This window comes from Protopterus annectens, chromosome 1.part2, assembly GCF_019279795.1.
Source record: "Protopterus annectens isolate FY-2018-M chromosome 1.part2, PAN1.0, whole genome shotgun sequence".
NCBI lineage: Eukaryota > Metazoa > Chordata > Ceratodontiformes > Protopteridae > Protopterus > Protopterus annectens.
Window position 1 is genome coordinate 324,377,917 of NC_056727.1, and position 22,926 is coordinate 324,400,842.

Consider the following 22,926-nt stretch of genomic DNA (forward strand, 5'->3'; position numbering starts at 1 on the left):
ATACAGTTACCAGGGCTGTTGCTAATGGTACGGGAGACCACACATCCTACATTGTCCTCTCATTGCCTTTCAGCACCATTCCCCATTCTGGTATTGACAACATATACATCCACCTGCACATCGTACCCTGTGTCTCAGGATGTTATGCTATGTGGCTCATGGACAGGACACACAGTGAGGCCAGCATACCATAGTACCTACTACATGTCAGATACATTTGGCATACCATGGTCCTCAGTCATAGGGCCCCTCATGTTCAGTATATGCTTCCCTGTGGAACAGGCTAGTACAGGGGACTTTCCCTGCCTTGCTTTCAAACCCCTACATACCAAGCACCATTTTAATTTTTCTTTTTTCCCCATATGACCCAAACCCCCTTTGGGTGTCCACGTCATAAAATCCCTTTATTTGGCCCCAAGCTGGGTGGAACGGTCATGGGACCCCTTTACCTTTGCATTACACCATTCAAGGGGCACCCCCCATTTTGGGGGGTATTCCCCTACATTTTCATACAAAATTTCCCTGGGGTTTCAGTACAAAATATGTCGACCCACCCTTGGTTTCCTTTGCCACTTGGGTACCTTCTACGGGGCCCACCACAAAATTTTGTGGAATACCCCATTTTCCCTAACCCAAGGCCCCTTACAACATTCAAGGGTCACCCCCCCAATTTTTGGGGTGTCCTTTTTCACCCCAAAAACCCCACCCGCTTTAAAATGCCAAACATTCCCCCATCGTTGACTGCATTTAAAAATCCCGGTGGTTGGGGGAACCCCATTTTACCACATTTTCATCTTTCTTCAAGGGGGTGAACCCTCTGCTGTTCCCGGGCAACCCCAAAATCCACAAAAATTATTGTGGTTTTAAAATCCTTCCCAAAGCAATAACCCCCAAGCCCTGTGAAACAACATGCCTTTTATGGTTTTTGGGGCCCCCCAAATTAGTATTGCATTACATTCCCAAACCACCCCCATTGTAACCTGTTATTTTACATACCAAAGGGGCAATACCTGTTATGTGATATCCCTTGGGGGTTTGGGAGACACTGTCCTATCACCCCAAAAAACTTACTTCAAATTTTTTGACCCTTTGGGTCTTGCACAGGGGCCACCCCAAGATTCCCCTTTTTGAACACTGGTTTTGTTACAGGATTCCCAAAATATATACCCCCTATGGGACCCTTTTTGGAACTATTTCCCCTGTCCTTTTGGGATTGGGTTCTTTTAACCCTTCCCTTTAGATTTTGGGGGGGCTTTCTTTACCTTTGTCCCATCCCACGGGCCCTTTTACCGTTATTGTCAACCAAAGACATACCTTTTTCATAAAAATTTCCCCCTTTTTGCTTGGGACACTTTAATTAAACAAAACCATAAAACATACATTAAAAAATAATTTAATAAAATCCCCTGCATACCCAAACCTTACATATTTTTCAATTAAAATTTTGCCCTTTTCCTTTTTTTCTTACAGTTTTCAACTTATTTGGTATGGCAAAGGGTTTTGTTGGAACATCCCTTTTCCAACCCGAAAAAGGGGTTTATCCCCTTTGTTCCCGGGGTTAAACGCTTTATGTAGCCCCTTTCCCTTGGGTGCGTGGGGTTAATTGTTCCCACTTGGGGGGCCATTTCCCCACCCAAGGCGTAGGGGATGGTTCGCAAGCATCATAAAAATAAATTCCTTTCCCCCTTTTGTTGCGGAAGTTTTTTCAAACCCGGTATTCATCCCCGTCTAATTAAACGGGGTTTCCAAAACAAAACCTTAAATGGGTTTTTTCCTTTTCAACCCTTTTTTTCGATGGGGTTTTTTTTTCTCTCACAGTTGGGGTTTCAATGGGAATTTGGATGACTAGGGTTTTTGCTGGGAAAGTCATTCCTTTTTTTATTACTTTTTTTAAAATAAACATTTTTGGGTTCATTTTTCCCCAATTGGTGTTCCGGGGCCCCAATTAAGGGTAACAGTTGAGACTTATTTACCAATTCGTTGGGGATTGGGGTTTAAATTTGGTTTTTTAACTTGGGGGTTTTTTTTGCCCCACCCTTGAACCTCCGTAAATTGGGTTTTGGGGATGTGTAATGCAACCCCGTATTTGGGCCCCCATATTTGGATTTATTGTGGTTGTGTTTTTAAAGGTGTTTATTTGGTTTTTAACATTTTTGGGACCTTTTCACCCAAAGCTGTTTTAAAAATTTCCCCAATCAAAACCGGTTTAAAATCTTTTTTCCTTATACAACCTAAATTTTGGTTTATTTTCCTTTAATTGTGTCTTTTTTTCAACGGTAATTTAAATTCGCGTTAATTATAATTGGGAAAATTTTTGTCCCAACCCTCTGGAATTTTCCCCTTTAGTTTTATGTGGGGAAATGCCCGGGGGGGGTTCCCCCCAAAATTACAGGTTTGTTGGGGCCCTTGGGATTTCCCCCCCCCTAACCAATATTGTTGTTTGGGCCCCCCGTTCCCCCAAATTAAGGCAACAGAGAGGGGCCCCCAAAGTTACCGGGGCTTCGGGGCCCCCGAAATTGGTTTCCCATACCCCCGCAGGGGGACTTTAAATTTTTCCCCCCTAATTCAACATTATCCAAAAGGGGATGTTGGTACGTTTCCCCTTGGGTTTTTTGCCCGTTTTGGGATTTTGGGTTTTGGGTTTTTAAAAACCTGGTTTTCCGGGGTTCCAATTTTTTCCTAAGGTTATTGTTTGGGAAATTCCAAAATTTTCAGGAACACGAACCCTTATACACCCTTACCCTCTTTTTCCCTTTTTACTAATATATTGTTGTTATTTTTATTATATATTTAAAATTTTAAATTTAATTTTTAATAAAATAATATTAAATAAATTTTAATTATATATTTAAAAAATTTATTCCTTTTCCAAACTCGGACAAAGCCCCTTTGCTGTTTTTGTCAGGAAAATGCCCCGGGTTGGGGGTTCCCTTTCCACTTGGGCGGTGTTTTTAATGTTTTTGGGGTGCCCATTAACCCACCCCCTAACCCTTTCTTTTTCTGGTCTGTTTTTTGGCCCCTCCCCAAAAAATTTTTGCGGGGGAACACCACCTTTCAGTCAAAGGCAAACCCCCTTTCCCAAGGGGACAATTTCACGCCCCCACTCCACCGGCACAGTTGCACGAACCTCGTGGCCGAACCGGGAAGCGGTGGGGGAACCCTTTCCCTTTTTCCCCCCTCATTCTTTCCCGGGGTTATTTGTACTGTGTTTATTGGGCCACCTCCTGGGAAGTATGCAAGGTTCCACCAAAGGGTTGGCCCCCAACCATTTTTTTTGTCCCCCAAAGTTATGAATTCGGTTTTTTCCCCATTATTTTTGCAGGGTTTCACTGAATCCATCCATATCAACCAAATCCCCCAAAGGGCCCCCTTTTTCCCCGAAAATATGATAAGTGTAATTCCCAAAATATATTATTATAAATATATAATTATTAAATATTATATAATTTTTTATTATATTATTATTATTTTTATTATTATAATATCCTATTTTAAACTGGGGGAATTTCGGCCAACCCCCTATTCTGGGGGGATATGTCTTTCATGTTGGCATTCCCGGGGTTCCCTGGGCTGTTGTGGTTTTCCCCAAAATTTTAGGGGCCTTTGAAAAAGGGACCTTGGGGCCCCCTATTCCTTACAATTTCGGGGGTCCCCTGGGTTTTTGGGGGCCCCCCCTTTTTTCTGGTTTCCCGGGTGGGGGGAAGGTGTAAAATCCCGTAGGGGCCTACACTTCCCGGTATGTGCCCTTTTTATTGGGTTCCCTCCCTTTTCCCCCGGCCTAGGTTTGGGCACCCTCCCCCTCCGCCTAAAAATGGGGTGGCACAGTTGGGTTCCCCTGGGCTTTAAAATTTCCCCTGTGTTTTTAATGGGCCTTTTTGGGGGTCCGGTGGGTTGGGGCCTTTTACCATTTTGTCCCCGTGAACTGTTCCAAAGGGGGGTTTTATGTAGATGGCACATTTTCTTTTGTGATGGGGCACAGGGGGCCTTTTTGGGAATTAACCCGCAACCCCCCCCCAATTTCCAAGGGACCAAACCCTTTTTCGGGATCCCGCAGCCTATTTATTTGGTTTTTGGCCTCATTTGGGGTTTTTGCATGGGTTTTGTGGTTTTCTTTTCTGTGGGAGTTCCATTTTAAACCAAAACCCCCTTTTTTTGCCAAATCCCCCCAAACCTGTTTTGGGTTTCCCCGCAAAACCTTTTCAGCTGGGGATTTTCCTTGGGGTTATTGGGTTGTTCCAAAACTCCAAACCCACTTTCCGATTTCCCTTTCTTTGCCCCTGGCATTGTTTTTGGGTGGTCCCTTCGGGTTTTTGCGTTTTTCCCTGCTTTTGGGACCTTTTTTGTTTCAGTCAATTTTTCCCACCCGTCCTCCGGTTTGTTGCCCCAAAAGGGGAAAGGGGGGATTTGCTGGCCCCAACTTCCTCCTGGAATTTTGGGGAAGTATTTTCTCCCCTTTGGCCCCCTTGGGGGTTTTAAAAGGGTCCGGAATGGGTAAACCCTGGGGCTTTGCCTTAGATTTTCCCTTATTTCTCCCTTGGCCTTTAAAGGTTTCCGGGCCCCTATTTTTAGGCCCCTTTCCCAAACCCCCTTCCCCCTTTGGGTGGGTTCCCCTCCTTTTTTTTCTGGTTTTTTTCAGGGGTTTTGGGGCATTTTTTTTTTTTCTTTAAGTTCCCTTCCCACCCTGTTTGCTTCTTTTCTTGGGCATGACCCCCTTAAAAGGGTTTTTTGGTTGGCATCTTTTCCCCCAGGGCCCCGGTGGTTTTATTTCCCAACATATTTAAACGTTATGAACCGGGGGTTTGGGGCCCCCCCAACCCCTGTTCTTTTAAAAGTTCCCCTGTTTTTTTACACCTTTTGGTTCGGTGTTTGGGGAAAACCAATTTTTTTTGGGTGCCTTTTTCATTTTAAAACCCCAAGGGGGTGGTGGAACCCGAGTGCATGGGTTGGATGTTTCCGAAACGGCCACGGATTTTGGGTTTTACGCCGGCTACATTTTGGGCCTTTTGGGTGTTTTAAAAACAAATTTTGCCTGGGATTTAAAAACCCCTTTTTTTTTTTCCTTTTAACATTTTGCAGTTGAAAAATTTCCCTTTTTTAAATTTAGGGTACTTTCATTTTAAATTTCCCTTGGGACCGGCTTTTTTTTGCCTTAATTTTGTCTTAAAACCCCGGCTGCCCTTTTTGGTTTTTTTTTTTTGCAGGTCCCCACTTTTCAACCCCCCCAATTAAAACCTTTCCTCCCCTTTTTTATTCACCCTTCCCCTAAAACCTTTTTGCAAGGTTTTTCCCAAAAGACTTTCAGAAAAAATTGGTTTGTTTGGGGGGTTTAGGTGGGAAATTGTTTATTGAAAATCCCAAAAACCCTTTTCCATTTTTTATTTCCTTTTTCAAAGTTTTGGTGGGCCGATTACCAAAAATTTTTTACCCACCAGGCCTTTTTAAAAGGAAAACAAAAGAAAAACCCCAGTTGCAGTTTTTACAATGGAAGGGCCCAGAAAATTTGGGAATTTTAAAAAAGTCTGTTTTTGGTGGCCATTTTTCTGATTTTTATTAAATTTCCCCAAACCCCTCCTTGTTTATTACCGGGGGGCCGTAATTTAAAAAATTTTTGGGGGACAAAACAGTAATCCTCCCAAATTTTCCCGGGTTTAAAAAACCTAATTCAAAAGTTAAGGGAACATATTCGAGGGCCCCTTAGCCCCCCCCTTTCCAAACCCCGGTTTTGGGGGGTTAAAAGGACCTTGTTTATGGAAACCGATTTTTTTAAAGGGATTTTAAAAAAATTTTAAAAAATTTTTTTAAAAGAAAAGCTTACACTGCCCTCTGTTTAAAATGTAAAATTAAATTTGTTAAATTTTTGGTTTTTGAAAAACCTTAAACCATTTCTTTATTTTTCCCTTGGATATTTAACCTTTACCTTTGGCCCCTTTCCCTTTCTCCGGAATTTTGGGGAAAATTAAAAACCGGTTTTGGGTTTCAAACAAAAAAGGAAACTTAAAGAATTCCAATTTTTTTAAATGAAAAAAAAAAAATAAAATAAAAATTAAAAAAATGGAAAAAAAAAAAAAAAAAAAAAAAAAAAAAAAAAAAAAAAAACAAAAAAAAAAAAAAAAAAAAAAAAAAAAAAAAAAAAAAAAAAAAAAAAAAAAAATTTGAAAAACACTAAAAAATTAAAAATTTCAAAATGGGTTTTCATTGTTGTATTGAAAAAATTTTTTTCCCAAGGTTTTTGAGGCTTTGGTTTTTAAACCTTTTTTTGGCTTAATGGGAAAAAAAGAAAAAATTATAACAAAACTTATTAGTTTCAATGGCGTTTAGTTTGGAACAAACTTTTTATCATTATCCTTTAAAATAATCACCCTATATTAAAGACAGTAATGAAAACATTAACATTTTTAAATGAGGGTACTATCTATTTACCACTCTCACTGTGAGTTGACCAGTGCATATTAATTTTGCCTCAATTGCCTGATACTTAAACCCACTGAAAAGAACTGCACAAAACACTATTTTCAGTGTTTTTTTTTGTTTTTTTTTGCAGGGGATAAGCCCCACTGCACCCCACCATGTGAAGGACTGCAATGTCACACATCCCTATATTATTATAGTCAGCTCCATAGTGACAAAATAAGAGGAGAAGGAGGCAAAAACCTGGAAATGGCACTTATCACCTGCACAGTTCTCCAATAATGCCATCATTTCTATTGAAAAGTATTGTCAGAAAATCAAGCTTTGGGGAGTTGAGGCTAGAGGAATTACAGTTCATTGAACAGTACAATAACACTTTTTACCAGTTTAGTTATTTGCACATTTATTAACAAACAGTGTAGGTGGACAGATTCACAAAAACTTTTTCAGCCACAGCCAGGGCCATGCAATAGAAAAGCAAATGTGAAAATCCTCAGAAATAGACAGTGATATTATATACACCTATGGATGAGGGACCAAACTAGACTTATTATGTCTGGCATATTTTAAAATAGTACTGAATTATTAGCTGTCTGCATTTGCTGATCTTTCAGTCCTAATTCCAACACAGCATAAACAGCAAAGGTTGTATGTATTGACAACTTAGGGTAGCCAGTCAACTAAAACAGTATGTTTTTGAAGTGGGAGCAAAACAGAATACCCATCCATACCCAAATGACACAAGGGTGAAATACCAGTCACATACAGATGAGTGGTGAAGCAACAGTATTAACGAGTGTGCTATCATGCCCACCCCAGATGCCATACCTCAGGTGAGTTGATAAAATGGACCTCGTTGATGAAGAACAGACTTCTTAAAGGATCTTAATAAAATTTCTCAGAAAAAATCTATAAAATGAACAGATCTTACACTGACAGCTAACTGTATAACATAAGCCTAAAATCAAATCTCAGTATGAATTGAAGAATGTGAAACCATTAAACACATTATCAAATATAGTCTCCTAAGATATCTTAATCTATTCTTTACTCAAATAAATGAACCCATTCATTAACTACGGCAATTTGAAATATAGTAAAACTCAAAAGCTATCAAGGGTTCAAAAACAAAGAGAAACTAAGGATGTTCAATATTAAATGAATGAAAACACTAAAGTTACATTTCAGTGTACATTGTGTATTGACTTTTCAGGTTTTGAGGCTGTATACCTTATGGCTATGGAAAAAAGAGTTACCTTTTACCAATTTCAAATACAGTCTTTGTGGATATCATGCTTCCATAAGTTGGGTATGTTATAAAAAGAAAACTCATTTTGCCCAGCACAACAGACACATTGCTGATTTAAAAGTGGCATGATGCATGTTTCTCACAGACTCCTCTTTTTACAACATTAAACATTATACTAGCTTTTTTCTAACCACCTGCTCTAACCCATTCACTTTTAGAATCCCATAATGTGAGGTGTTCCTGCATTTCTAACTCATTTACAAAGTTGATTTTTAAACACAAACATATTTGGCAGTTAACACACTTCTGACTTTCACTCTACCTTCCACAAACATTTATTGTGCTTTGTCAGCAGTATCGGAAAGTATTGCAATGCATTCAATTTTCAGTGGTAAAATAACTGGGTGCATATTTTTTGCCCCGGGCATATCTTTACTGAAATTCTACATATTCTTCACCTTACATTTTATCAACTTAAGCTCAATTTCTTCAAGGAAAACCCTTAAGCCACTGGAAGATTTTCAAGATTTTCTCAACAGACTGTAAAGTGCAATACAGCTTTTTAGCTGTGCCATAAACAAAAGCTGCCCTTCCCTAACCCTAAGTTAGTCAATACATTTAGAAAGCAAACTTGAATGCAGTTTAGGGTTGCCATGGCTTCTCTCCCTTTATACTTATGTTGATTAACAATATCATCTATACTAGTTACAGAACTGACACTCCTTCCAAATGCATGGCCTTCCAAAAATATATCACAATCAGAAGCATAGAAGTTTTAAGTACATAAATTCACAGGACATCCTTTCTATTTGCTCACTCTAAGCTCCATCTTGTCAGAGTGTTTCTTTAAAGCCCTTCCCCCATAACCATAGTACAAGAGTTTATCCCAAAGGACTTAACAATTCCCCTGTCAATCCTCAAGTTTAAGCCCCTTAAGCTCCCTTAGTTCTCCATGCTAAAAGCCACTTTTTAAAAACATGTCCATTTGTGTAACAGTCTAAAATGTACTTTTTTTCACATTTATCCAGCCTTTACTTCTTTCTAAAAAGAAATCCTTAACATTGTTTAAGGCAACTGCATCACATCTCTTTTCCTTAATAAAGCAGTCGTGTTATCAGAAACTGCCATAACCTCTGGAACCTGCTTCCCATTCAAACCCTGGGCATTATTACTCTCTGTGACTCACAAGAAACTTATTTATAAAGATGGCCTATAATAAGGAGCTCAGTGGTAATGCCCACTACCCAAAGTATATGTTGACTTCACTGTTTCTTCATCTATGACCTATTAATAATCACACTCACTCTGGGAAAGGAATAAAACTTCCACCTTAATTACTTCTATCTTAGAAGAGCCTCTTGTTCAACCATATAATGAATAAATAGCTCCCATTGCAGATAAAGAAATAACTAAATAACTAACTACATAAATAAATAACAAAATGGAATCTTTCTGCTGAAACAATGCTACAACATGTATATGGAACTTTGTTTTCCAAAATCTTCATGGAAATTGAGTAATTGCATTATGTACAGGTCAATATTATTTTTGTCACTAGTCCTGGTTTTCTGAAATCAAACCCTCCAGACTCTGGTAACTTTCCTCATTAAAAAACAGTTAATGCTTTTTACCCAGAATTCAATGGTTGCAATTTCCAAACATACTTTCAATTCACATCCTTTAGGACACTCAGCATATAATTTACATTACTGTATAGATCATAACCTTACCATGAGCATTTAACAAAGTAGATCATTCTAGACATATGTTGCTCATCTATTTGTTGCTACTTCCTAGTTTTGTAACTTTCTCACTTCTCCTACCCCTCTTCTGAAGTTATATCATTAATGCTGTAGCTATTGGGCATAAGACAACACTATCTGCTTCTCTCTCACTTAATCCACCTGTAACTTTATGTCCACCTTCTGCAACAAACTGAGACATCTATTCCTCAAATAAACCCTCCCCACTAATTTCTCTTTTTCTCATTACTTCTTACTTATTTTAGAATACCTCATTCATACCAGAATTTGTATTTTCTTCATCATATATGCCACATACAAAACAGCCATATTGACATTAGATTAAAAACTGCAGATAATATTCTGTTAGGATAAAATTCTGCTTTCATTGGCTCTACAGTTTACCCTTTTAATTCTTGAGCAGTTTTCACTCCTTACCATTTGACCTGATTTATAATTTGACACATGCTTAAGTAGATTATGTATTTGTTCAGCACCTGTTTCCTATTGATTACCTAATTAGATACACAAATAATATTTTAATCAGTTTCCACCAGCTACATTCTAATCCAGAATCCATGATACTTAGTCATCCTTTATTTTCATAATAAATCATTCATTTTTATATACTATACTTTGGAATTAATTGCAACTATTCCCCATTAGTCTCTCATACTGTATACTATCCTCTTCTATGTTCAAACCTTTGTATAGTTGTCAGAAAAAAAGAACACCAGTTATCCCAGGCCTTTCCACTTTTTTGGAAAAAAAAAAGGAAAGAAAATGTCTGTGCACATTAGCCTGCTATGCTGCTGATAGTAATACTTTACTGTGTGTCTCCCCTATAATATTACTGTTCCATCTACCAATTAAACTCTTACAAATAAAAATTTTGCAATGTTGTTACAATAACATACCCAAGCTTGATGTGTAGGTTCATAGGTGATTGCTAAGCTAATGGCAAAAGAGCCTTTACAAGCCTAACTGATAATACTCAGGATATAACAATATTATCTTAGTTGCCTAGAAATGGGGTGGGGTAATATCAGGATAGTGGGTCTTGGGGTGTTGGAGTCCTGAGTCATTTTACAGACTGCCTCCATCCATAAGGGACATGGGTAGTACTCCAGGAGTGAATGTTGTTGTTGTTGTCTTTCGGCTTTTCCCGGTTAGGGATCGCCACAGCGGAACTCCGGTCCGCTAATAATTGGCAGTAGATTTTCACGAATGCTGAGGTAGCAGCTCGATGTTCAATCTTCAATGAAGGCACACCAATTTACACATGTTTTTCAAATGCCCACCCAACCGCAGGGAGGACATGCAAACTCAACACAGAAGGCACTCCCTGCACTCCAGCCGGGAATCGAATGGGATAACCTCTTGCTGTGAGGCAACAACGCTACTGCTGCACCACTGTGGATGATACTCCAGGAGTGAATGTATGATTCCCAATCCATTTATCCAAATTCTTTTTGAAAAGAGTGAGGGATAGGCTTTGTTTTACAAAGATGGAAAGTTTACTCCATAGATGAGGTAGCCTTTGGGATATGAATCTGTCTCTCTCGAGCAATTTTTGTTAGAGTCAGAAATAAGGTTTGGGTCCATGCAACATGTAACCATCATATAATTTTTCTTGCCAGTGTGTAACAGTTTTATCAGTGTTGGAACACACAATGCCTTGTAGGTCAGGCATAAGTCCATTCTCAATAAATGGTAAGAGATGGAGTAAAGGGACAGGGCCTTTAGTCAGTTTGTACAAGATGTGTGTCTTACGTTTTAATTTTTTTTAATGAGAAACCTCTGTGGCCCCACCATTTAGTGTAAGTGCCTGGTTAGGTACATTGCAGAAGGAAGCATTGTACTCAATAATGGGCTTGATGAGGGCTGAGTACAATGACACTATGGCTTCCTTTGATCTTTATGCCATGTCTTTACTTATAAGATGAGCCACACAGAAAGATTTCCTCACTACTGTAGGTACCTGGTGTCAAAGTTTAGGTTACTATCTATCTGTGTTCCTAGGTCTGTCACCACTAGGTTTACTTTTAGGGGTGTTCGGTCCATATTATAATTTGCAGGGACATGTGATTTACCTAAGAGTATTGTCAAAGGAAAAAACTTTAAAGACCAATACACGTAAGGTTCAGTTAAGGCACTTTAATTTACTTGCAGCAAGGAGACAAAAACATGAAAATACAAGGATTTGTCTAACTACTAACAGGAAGTATGTTCATTCTTATACTATTTTACAAGACATGGCCTTCTAAGCTGACGTAATCAAGCACAACTTTCAGTATTGTTCTACAGCAGATGTTACTCAGATTTTCTGCTGACATGACTAGATTTGTGAGAAACTTTTCAGAAAAACAACCTGGCCTTGGTGACCATTAATCCGTTTACAAGCGTCTGTTGTACAGTGTTACATTTCAAGGTACTCTTCTAATACAGATACAAGCAAACGCTGATTGCAGTTCATATTTTCAAGCAGGCTTTGTACTAATTATCTGTAACTTCTACAGCTGTGTATTTTCTCATGGCAGAGCGGAACTTCTTGTCTAAGTTTCATACAAGTAGTATTGTTCTATTCATTATTTTCCTAACGCAAGCAGAAATCACCTGCTTCTCAGTAAATTTCCAAGGCACAAGCAAGATTTTAGCTAACAGTACAAAGTCAGAAAGCAACTGCAGTTTGTACAGATTTATGCAGCATGAATTAGAATAAATGTGTTAACCCTTTTAAAGCTCTAAGTGCACTAAGCATATTGCTAATACACACATTAATACATGTTTTTCTAACATTTACCCCCTATTAATACTTTTATTCTACTTTCAAAATAAGCATAAACAGTTTGTTTTCTTCTCCTAACCTCTTCCACTCAGGATTTGCAGTTAAGAGAGTCATTCAGTTTAAACTTATGAAAGCATTTTTAATCTTTTAACAGTTCTACAAACTCAGTACTTTGATATAAGGTTTCAGAAACTGAAATGTCTATTAGGTCTTTAACCAGTCTTTTCATGCAGGGGATACCACAACAAACACATACTCCCAGTAGGAGCATACCTACACAAATGGCAATCAGGATGTTCATTAGGATGGTTCTCCACCCCCCAAACCATTTCTGGAAAAAGTCTGTCAGTGGGTTTGGGCTTGGTTTGGTCATGGCCGACACTTGCTGAATTACCTCAAGATGATTGTCTATCTCATGTTTATGGTCAGGAATATACGAACAGCATTCTTCTTGGATTAACGTGCAAATACCACCTCTCGCCACTAGGGTGAAGTCGAGAGCCATGTGATTTTGGAGCACTACAGTTCTCATAGCATTCATTTCATCAGTCACCAATTCGAGAGCAGAAAAAGTTGCGTTGCTCATTACTTCGAGAAGTTTTGACAGTTTTCTCAGCTCCCAGATCGATTTCACTGCTCCATATGCTGGTAATATGCCTGCGCACGATATAACACTATCACTCAAGTCCATGTGTGTCAGTCCTTTGCCTAGAGAATGATGGTCTTTACAACGCGCGATTTGTCCCACTGGATTTACAGGTTTCTTGATGACTTCTCGGGCATTTCGAATTTTCCCATGAGGCAAAACGGCAGTGTGTCATATGGCCGGAACCAGGTAACCCAAAAAACAACTGCCAAACCAATTCTCAGGTAACCATTTGTATGCCTTCCTGCCACACACAAAATAACAATCCTCTACTTTAGTAGTAACCTTGCTATGAATATACACTCACCCTGCATGAAACATTTTTCTATCAATTGTAGACAGCTGTTTATAAAGAACAGAATTATGTTTTACTTCATCAAGTGTTTTATGCATCAATCCAAGAAATGAATCATAGTTTGTATTACAATAAAGATCTACTTTGTTACCTTTAGTGTAACATCTATAAGGAACAGTCACATTGCAATTGCTCCAACCCAACTGAACAGTATCATTTTTATAAAAACACACAGTTCCCTTTTGTGGAACAGACAAGTGCAATGCTATTTTATCTTGTGCTGTAATGGTTGAGGTATCATAAATCAAGTTCTCCCAAGTCTCATTGACCCCTAGGGGGACTGTAGTCATTAATAACCCCCCCCCCGTATGCTGTTGGCAAAGCTGTGCAAATCCAGTAATTCGAAACATTGTAAGTCTCAGCATACACATATTTAATCGCCTGGTAAGTGTTAAAGTTTGGATGCCAGTTTATGAGTAACGCTTCACGTTTATTCAGTTCAGTCTGTGTGGCTGGGAAAAGAAAAGGCCACAACAAAAAGATTATTGTCACTAATACAGTTAACAGAATGATTATGCAATACTTCTGAGGAAAGGGTTGTTCTGCATTCCTGTTTCTTCTGGACTCTATAATTTTTGCTCTTGGCATGTAACAAGATTTTTGTCCAGTTCAAAGTTTTTAACTAATTTACAGTGCATCAGGTGGATCCAGGAGGCACGCTTCGCAATTTTGACTGCAGTAGGTGTTGACAAAAGCACTTGATATGGACCTTCCCACTTCAGAGATGCCCAATTCTTCTTCTTAACTATCTTCCGCCAGATCCACGCTCCAGGGGGCACTGCCACTTCTGACGGTCTGGTTTGTTCTTTATCTGAAACAGAATTTAACTGCAACAAATGTTTAGAATTTAACAAATTACGCAAATACTCTGCTAATGAACAGTCAGCTTCCTGGTCTGCGAGCATGAGAGATTTCCACTGAGGTATATAGTAAGCTCTTCCAAAGAGCTTTTCAAAAGGAGTCAATCCTTTTGCATTCAGAACAGTTCTCATGCTCAACATTGCCAGGGGCAGACAGTACATCCAATTTCTCTGCGTTTCTGTCATTAATTTTCTTAGCTTACTTTTTAAAATCCCATTATGTCTCTCTACTAGCCCTGCTGATTGAGGGTGATACGCACAATGATTTTTTAGGGAAATATAAAAATGTTTACTTAACTGCTGTATGGTCTGATTTACGAAGTGTGTGCCATTGTCACTGTAGATCCTTTCTGGAATGCCGAATCTAGGGATGATTTCTTTAACAAGCACTTTGGCCACAGTCGTAGCATCTGGATTTTTAGTTGGAAAGGCTTCCACCCATCTGGAAAACATATCTGCAATGACAAGACAATACTTCTTATTTTCACATTTATTCAACTCTATGAAATCCATACAGATAGTATGAAACGGATACGGTGGTGTAGGGAAACTCCCTTGCTTGGGCTTCAACGCCCCTTGTGCATGATGTTTATTACAGATGTGGCATAACAAACAAAATTTTTTAGAGTAATTTGTAAATCCATACGTCGTGAACACTTGGTTCACCAGCTGTACCATCCACCCTGTTGAGACATGGCACTGCCCATGGCTCAACAAAGCTGCATATCTAAACAAATTAGATGGCAATATCGGTTTTCCTTCTTTAGAGATGTACAGCCCCTTTTCACGAATTGCTCCTCGTTTTACCCATCTTTGTTTTTCAGTTTGCGTAGTAAGTGTTTGCATTGTCTTTAACATTTCTAAGTCTAAAATCTCAGAGGGTTGTAATTCCTCATTCAAAAGAAATACTTCTGAAGCTGCCTGCTTTGCAGCTGTATCAGATCTCGCATTACCTTTTGAAATCCTGTCCTGTTGTTTGGTATGAGCTGTGCATTTACAAATAGCTGCTTTCTGAGGTAACTGAATAGATTCTAAAAGATCTAAAATAAACTGTGCATGATTGATTGGTTTGCCAGTAGATGTTATCATTCCTCGATTTTTCCACTGTTGCGCAAAAACATGTACAGTAGAAAAAGCAAACTGGCTGTCAGTAAAAATGTTCACACATTTACCCTTTGCTAAGGTACATGCCCATGTCAAGGCAATCAATTCTGCTGCCTGTGCAGATAAACTATGTGGTAAAGATTTTGCTTCTATAATGTCTGTGTCAGAAACTACTGCATATCCTACTAGGTTCTGTCCTGCAGGACACCTTTTGCATGAGCCGTCCACGTAATATGTCACCTTGGCATCATCCAAGGGAACATCTGTAAGATCTTTTCTAGGCAGTGTCTTTTCCTCAATCACCTGCAGGCAGCTGTGTGGTGTGCCATCTGCAGGGGTTGGGAACAAGTTAGAAGGGTTCAAAGTCGTACATCGTTCAATTGTCATATTAGGTTGGCTCAACAATCTAGTCATACAGGAAAGATGCCTAGCAGGGGAAAGATATGCTACCTTTTCTTGTAGTAAAATAATCGCGACTGCATGAGGCACTCTCAATGTGAGGGGTGGAACAACACTACTGAGGCCGAAGCCTGTACTGCCATTGCAGCTGCAACTACTGCTTGTACACAGTGAGGTAAAGACCGTGCCACTGGGTCCAGTTGTGATGAATAATAAGCAATAGGGCGTTGCTTGTCCCCATGCTGCTGTGTTAACACTGATGTCATATAACCTTGCTTACAGTCTACAGTTTGGAAAAAACGTTTATGATAGTTTGGTAATCCAAAAACTAATGAGGATGCTATTAACTGTTTCAGTTTGCAAAAAGCAGATTCTGCTTCTGGTATCCATTGTAACAAATCCTGTGCTGCCATAGGCTTTTTATAAATCAGGTTAGTCAACGGTGCAGTTTCCAAGGCATAGTTTGGAATCCAACTCCGACAAAAATTAGTCGTACCCAGGAAGGACATCATTTCCTTCTTGGTAGTGGGTTTTGGTGCTTGCAAAATTGCTATTTTTCTGTCCTCATCTAATGTCCTACCTTCCTTGGATATCACATATCCTAGGTATTTAACTTGTTTTTTCCAAAGCTGCAGTTTATTTTTGTTTACTTTATGTCCTTCAGTGGCTAAAAATTGTAATAGCACTATGGTATCTTCTTTACAATCTTGCTGGGTGGGGGACGCCAGCAGGATATCGTCAACATAAAGCAAAATCTGACTACCTCTTGGTGGGGTAAACCCCACCACGTTGCTTGCCATTTCTTGTGAGAATATTGTTGGACTTTTACAATACCCCTGTGGTAGTCACGTATATGTATACCTTTTCCCCTGAAATGTGAATACAAACCAATGCTGACTGTCAGGGTGTATCGGTATCAAAAAGAACGCATTGCTGATATCTACCACAGAAAAATATTTCTGTTGAGGTTTTAAATCATTCAACAGGGTGTGTGTGTCTGTCACCGTAGGTGCCCTTGGTATTACTGCGTCATTTACAGCTTGTAAATCTTGGACCATACGCCACTCTCCATCCGCTTTCTTAACAGGAAATAAGGGTGTGTTAAATGGTGAATCAGGAGATTCCACCAGCACCCCTTCCTTAAGTAAAGCTGCTATAATAGGTTTGATTCCTACCTCTGCATCTTTTCTTAAGGGATACTGTCTCTTTTGTGGTCTAAATGCTGACTTTGGTGTAATAGTAACTGGTCCCGCTGTACGAATAAGAGCTACATCTGATTTTCCTGTTGACCAGAGATTTTCTGGTATATTCTGTAAGGCATTCTCTTCCTCCTTCAATAGGAGTGCCAATCAGCTGTCCTTGCTAGACTGGAAGTGCACAGCTGGGTGGGTCTGAGTTATCCAGTTTAGCTTCTGCATTTGTATTCCCTGTTCTGACAGCTCTAACTCTGTCTGTTTTTCCCATCTCGTGACTTTTTCTCCTAAGTCTACCCATTTTACATTCTTGTCCTTAGTTAAGCTAACGTGGTAATCGATTAGATTTATAGAGTGCAAAGAACTCCTGGGGCAATGAACAGCTGGCTACACTGTTCCCTTCTGTGTCCCAGTACAGATTACGTAATATCAATCTGTTTGCACGATTTCTAAACAATTCTTGCTCATATTCATTATCAGGTCCTGGTGTATTACAATAATACGGAGTACAGTGCAACAAATGCTGTTTATCAGTGTCAAGGGAGGGGAACTTGCTGATGGCTACATTCATCAACTCTTCGGTCACTGCCCCTGGACCAGTTGTAACCAAGTCCTGGCTGTACCAATAAAACATTTCACCCTCCGATTGCACTGCAAAGGTATCAATTTGTCGCTGTGCTTATATACCCTGCATAGTCAGAACTACTGCTATACCAAATAGCTGCATAAGGTCTCTGTCCAAAAGGTTTACTGGGCATTTTGCAGATACAACAATTTCACTTTTCTGGGTCAATCCTGAAACAGGATCAGTTATCACAATATTATGGGAGAGGGGCTCCCGATACAGCTGTCCATTAGCTGCTTTCACTAATATGTAATCAGATGACTCTGAATTCTCTGGCAGTTTGGAGGGATGTACCAGGGTCCGTGATGCCCCTGAGTCACACAAGAATCTGACTTCCCTCCCTTCTACCAGGAGTGTAACGTCTGGTTTCGTGTCTGCTAAATAGAGCTCTAAGCTCAATAAAGCCAAATCCAATATTTCATTATCTTCACTATCCGTGACTTCTTGCACTTCCTCTATTTCTTCTGTCACATTCTCTACTCCCTCTATCACATATTCATTTGTCCTTTCTCTGCTATCCCCTTCTAGTGATTCTTGACTAACATATAGTCAATCCTCACCCTCCTTATCTTCCGTGGCTGCCTTCTTGTTTCTCTTGCAATCCCTTGCCAAGTGTCCTTTCTTACCGAATTTAAAACATTCACCCCTTTTCTTTCACCCTTCAAAGTCCTCTGATCGTTGATCAGATTGTTTGTTTCCCTGGGCATTTCTCTTGCCCTTTTTCCCGGAGTGTACTACATATACTTCTGGTCCATCTTCTACAGAAAATACTTGGGCTTTCTTTTTCTTTTTGCTATTAAAATGCCTTTCAGCATGCCTAGCATATTCAAGCAATGACTGTAACCCACTTGTACGATGATCTACCGTGTGTTTTGTAATAAAACTGCTTATGGGTGCGATACTGCCTTTCAAAAATGCATTCTTTAACTGCTGCTCATATGGGGAATCGTGTGTCTGATCTTCAGGAATCTGCATTCCACAATGGTTATTAAAACATTCTAATAGCCTGGCATAATACCGGTCAATAGCTTCACCTTCCTGTTGGATGCATTGATTAATGCAAGTCCAGTCTGCCCTAGGCTTCCATTTTTCAGAGATTCAGTCTGTAAGACCTTTCACTCTGTTGTCTAATTCTGTGCTGCTATGTGGGAGGGGCCTGAGCGCAATATCACGGGGATTCCAGTCGCCACTAATCATGTGCCAATCTGGTCCCACAATTTGTCTGACTACTTTTTCTACCTCTTCTCCATTTAAATTATAACTCAGCCTCATTCCTTGCAAATCTTCTAAGAACTTTCTAAAATTAACTTTTGGATGGGGAATTCCCTCAGTGGCTTTCCGGATGTCTTCCGGAGTCCAGGGTCTATACACTAGAATAGTTGGGTCCTGACCTTTTTGCCCTGCCTGAGGATTAGGCACTTCTATAAGTGGGCATATTTCTTCTTCACTCATAAATCGTGAATTTCTACCCATTTGATACAACTCAATGTCCCCTTTTGAGTTTCCTGCCCGTGTTCTGGACCTGGTCTCGACGGGATCTCTAATAAACGGTTTTGCTTTTGTAGTGTCTCTACTCATAGTGACAGCAGGATACTGCAGGGGTGGACTAACTCATTCACTTGCCTCATATTTTGGTAAAGGAGGCGGAGGGGCCGATGCTATTACTAAGTTATTGTCCTCCTTATCTAAAAACATTGCTTTTGAATTATTACTCTTTTGTTCCCTTCGGTTTACTTCCTCAATCCACCTGTGTGCCTGAGGAATTCCTAATTGACGTTGCTTTTTTACCCAACCTCTAGAATCGGTTTTAAGCTGTTTGACAAGTTTGACAAGTGAGGATTTTTCTAATTTACCATCAAATTCATAGTTATTAACCCATTTTGAGTAGTATTTAATATTATCAGCACGCTGTGACTGCATGTATTTCGCATTGTCGGTTAACGGCGGATTTTGGGACCTTTTTGTACAATTGTTACCCATTTTGTTCTACCCTTTTAATCGTTACATAACTCCTAATTTTTTTAATGTGGTACCATGGATGTTTTTATAGTCTCTTCAAAATGACTGCCTACCTGCTCTGTTTCCCTGATCTATGACAAGACAGTAATCTTTCTGTCCCTGACTTATAAATAAAGTCTTAACAGAACAAATACAAATCTAGTCCCTGATCTAAAACAGAAAAAGAAGGTAGATTCACCTTACCTGAGCCTTCGTGATTGATCACCTGGTTCGAGTAAACCCGTCCTTCAGTCGCAGATCAGAAAGTGGCTGGCCTCTTTTGTACGACAATTCAGTCGGAGGACTTTTCAAATAAGAAGAACCGATGTGGTTTCTTCCCCGTACGGTTTCAAGCCACCTGGCCTGTCTGATCCGAGGTGAAGTGAAGGTTTCTGGTCCGAAGGACCAATCTGTCAAAGGAAAAAACTTCAAAGACCAATACACATAAGGTTCAGTTAAGGCACTTTAATTTACTTGCAGCAAGGAGACAAAACATGCAAATACAAGGATTTGTCTAACTACTAACAGGAAGTGTGTTCATTCTTATACTATTTTACAAGACATGGCCTTCTAAGCTGATGTAATCAAGCACAACTTTCAGTATTGTTCTACAGCAGATGTTACTCAGATTTTCTGCTGACATGACAAGATTTGTAAGAAACTTTTCAGAAAAACAACCTGGCCTTGGTGACCATTAATCAGTTTACAAGCATCTATTGTACAGTGTTACATTTCAAGGTACTCTTCTAATACAGATACAAGCAAATGCTGACTGCAATTCATATTTTCAAGCAGGCTTTGTACTAATTATCTGTAACTTCTACAGCTGTGTATTTTCTCATGACACAGCGGAACTCCTTGTCTAAGTTTCATACAAGTAGTATTGTTCTATTCATTATTTTCCTAATGCAAGCAGAAATCACCTGTTTCTCAGTAAATTTCCAAGGCACAAGCAAGATTTTAGCTAACAGTACAAGGTCAGAAAGCAACTGCAGTTTGTACAGATTTATGCAGTATGAAATAGAATAAATGTGTTAACCCTTTTTAAGCTCTAAATGCACTAAGCATATTGCTAATACACACATTAATACATATTTTTCTAACAAGTATGATTAAGCATTTTTTAGTTTTTAGTCTCAGACCATAGCCTTTGCACCATTTGTTTGTAATTTTCAGGCCTGTTTGTAGGATGTCAGCATCATTTGGGGATTAGATGAATACTCCCAGCTTACAGTCATCGATAAACTTGGTGAGCCAGGTACCCCCAACATTGGCCATCACTTCAGAGAAGTATATACCAAACGGGAAGGGTCCAAACACTGAGCTCTGTGGGACACCGTTAATAACAGTTTTTTTTTTATCAGGAGTGGATTCTTCTATCAGGGCAACATGTGTCCTGTCAGTGAGCCAGATTGCTATCCACCTGATTATGTAGGGGTTTATGCCTAATGCAGAAAGTTTCTATGATGCCTGAATGGGTGATTGTGCTGAAAGCTTTGGCCTGATCTACATATGTAATGTGCACTGTTTTGCCCTCATCCATGGCCCAGGTGACTTTCTTGAAGAAGACTTAGCAGGCAAGGCTTTCCTTTGACAAAGCCAAATTAGGTTTGGTTCAGTGTTTAGAGGTTTTTTATCTTGTTATTGATCAGGTCCATGATAATTCTTTCTATGGCCTTAGAGATAAGACTGGTCAAACTTATTGGTCTTGAGTTCCCTGGATCAGTTGTTGTCTCCCTCCCTTTTTGCAGAGAGACAACCTTTAAAGTCCTCCATTCCTCTCAGACAAAACATATCCAGAGGCTGCAGCTAAAGAGGGCTTGTAGTGGCCCTTATAGATTCTGTTTTAATCTATTTAGGAAGCATCTTGGAATGTTGCTGAGACTCATGGAGGCTGTGTTTTTGGCTTTAGGAAGTACAGTAAGGACTTTGTCCCTTGTAATGACCAGTAGGGGATGGTTGCAGGTATTTCTTTGGGTGTGGTAGGAGGTGATGGGAGGGTTTGAACTGATCTTGTCAACCAGCAGGTTTGTTGTAGTGTCTGGCAAGGTGTAAGTGTTACAAGTCATTATTAACTCAGCAGATTGCTGAGCATTTCCCCTGAGGTTATGAACATAATTAAAAATAGCTTTATGGTTATGTTTCACTTGGAAGGCTATCTTGCCTCATACAGATTTGACAGCTCTCAAGTTTGTTTGTATAGACTGGTGATTGTCTTGTTGCACTGTTTTGTCTGTTTCTTTTTGCCTTTGGAGAGGATTTGTTTTCCTTTTGTTGAATAGTCTCTGCTAGGTGTCCACCAGGGTGGTTTATTTTTGCCAGTAATCATAGATTTGATTTAGACAGGTGCTGCCTCCTATATGCAGCTATGAATGTAGTTGTACAGTGCTTTTGTCTACAGCACAAAATAGGCCTCAGTGCCTTCTGGGTTTGGAGGGTCTTGGAAGTTTAATGAGCTGTCACTTAGTTTGAGGTAATTGGCCTTAGCAAGGTTCTTAACAGGTATGGAGTTTGATGAGGGTTCTAGGTTAGTTTAATACTGAAGGAGATCATTTTGCAGTCAGAGCTTTTGTTTTACGTATGTCACATCATGCAATTTTTCTAAAATGTATTCTGTGTAATGACGTGCTACAGTTAAAGTTAAATAAGTCTTGGCCTATTTACCTTAATTTAAAGTTAATTATTTTAACAATTTTTTCAAAGCATCTATTTGGCTGACTATAATATTTAAACCAGTTTTTTTTCAGTACTGAAATGTATGCTAACCAGAAACAAAAAGTGCTGTCCTGTAAGAGGCAGTGGCCTATACTGTGGAAGATGATGCTTGATTCTGCATTATTACATCCCAACTCTCTTAAAGCTGACTCAAGATGCCTTCTCTTTCACAGAACATTGGATGAAAGACAACCACTTAGCACTCAATGCAGCTAAAACAAAACTTATGATATTTACCCCCTCTAAAACCAATTCCTTTGATAGAAAACTATTCTCCATCACCAGCCAAAATAATACACCTCTTGAACTGGTATCTGAAACCAAACTACTAGGAGTCCAAATCGATGAGAAGCTTAAATTCAATTCCCATCTAAAACTAAACATAAAAATACCCACCAAAAACTTGGCATGCTCTACAGACAAAATCGATACCTCACTTCAGCTATTAAGCTTACTCTCTCTACCGCATTTCTCTTACCCTCCCTTCTTTATGGTGCCCCTTTTTTAACAAACCTACAATCATCTCTCAAAACAAAACTGTCCTCTTGTTATCATAAAATAGCCAGATTTGCCACTAGCAACAAATCATCAACCCATCACTGTGCACCTCTCCATAAAGTAAAGTGGCTAGAGCTTCCCAACTACCTCTCCTATACTCAGCTCACCTATGCACACAAACTCATTTTCCAGCCATCCCTCTGTCCCTCCCTCTCCACTACCTTTAAAATGCACCACAAACTAAGACTACACAGATCTAGCAATAAAACCTAATAGAAGTTTACAGACCTCTTCGCCCCCCTGGATAAAACCTTGTGTCATTTTCCCTAGCACGCCTATGGAACTC